The following is a 1169-nucleotide window of genomic DNA, read 5'->3' as shown; positions in this document are numbered from 1 at the left end:
GTATTCAGAGCCTGTGTTTTACCTCTTAATCCACAGATCCTAACACAAGAGGTAGGCCTAGCATGAGCTACATAAACACGTTTTGTGAAGTGAATGTGGATAAGAGTGCCATTTACAACTTCTCTCTTAGGCACCAAACATTTCACATGGAAGTGAAGGTTTTGTTTTGGTTTTTGTGTGTTTTTTTTTTTTTTTTTTTTGTGAGACAGGGTCTTGCTCTCCCAACCTCAGGTGATCCACCCACCTCGGCCTCCCAAAGTGCTGGGATTACAGGCGTGAGCCACCACACCCGGCCTTTCTATTTTTGTTTTTTTTTTGAGACTTTTTTTTGCCTTTCTCCACTGCTTCAGGGGTAGGGTGGGACCTGGGGCCCTATCTCTGTCCACTCACCCCAGTGTCTGTTGTAGTGTACATGCCACATCCCTTTGAGGGGCTGCCATTAGTAAGTGGCTGCTGGCCACTTACTATGTGTGTGCGTGGGAGAGGCCCCTGAGGGAGGTGGCCAGGCGTGGTCAGCACCAGTGCATGCAGAGAGGAGCACTAGCCCTGTGGTGTGCAGACTGGCTCGCATGCAGGACACGCTAGCCCTGTGGCATGAGGACCAGCACCTGAGCATGCAGAGATGAGGACGAGCCCTACGATTCAGCTGGGAAGACAAGTCAACCCGCACGCGGTTCCGGCCCACCCACCCCACACTGCCAGCATGAAGCATGCCACTGCTCTGACCTCTGTCTAGACACTCGGGGTGGGGGGCGGCTGACAGGTACAGCTCTGTGCCCGTGTGTATGTGCATGCGAATGCCCCTTGCAGTGTGATGTGGTCAAGTATGTGGGTGAGTCCCTGCGAGCACATGTGTATGCATTCGTGTCTGTGCATGTGTCCAGTGGGGCTTTGTCAGTATATGAGAAGTGTGCGCAGGTGTCTCTGTTGATGCCTGTGTGAAGTGGTGTGTGAGTGTGCATTTGTGCACAGAAGCATGTGTGCAGCGCTGTGTTCAGGTGTGTGCAGGTATCTAATGATACGTATGTCTGCGTGCATGTATATGTGTGTACCTGGGTATCCTGAGTGTGCGTGCAGGTGTCTAATGATATGTATGTCTGTGTGCGTGTATATGTGTGTACCTGGGTATCCTAAGTGTGCGTGCAGGTGTCTAATGATATGTATGTCTG

The sequence above is a fragment of the Mandrillus leucophaeus genome, unplaced genomic scaffold (assembly GCF_000951045.1).
Source record: "Mandrillus leucophaeus isolate KB7577 unplaced genomic scaffold, Mleu.le_1.0 Scaffold653, whole genome shotgun sequence".
Taxonomy (NCBI): domain Eukaryota; kingdom Metazoa; phylum Chordata; class Mammalia; order Primates; family Cercopithecidae; genus Mandrillus; species Mandrillus leucophaeus.
Note: the sequence above shows the minus strand (reverse complement) of the source record.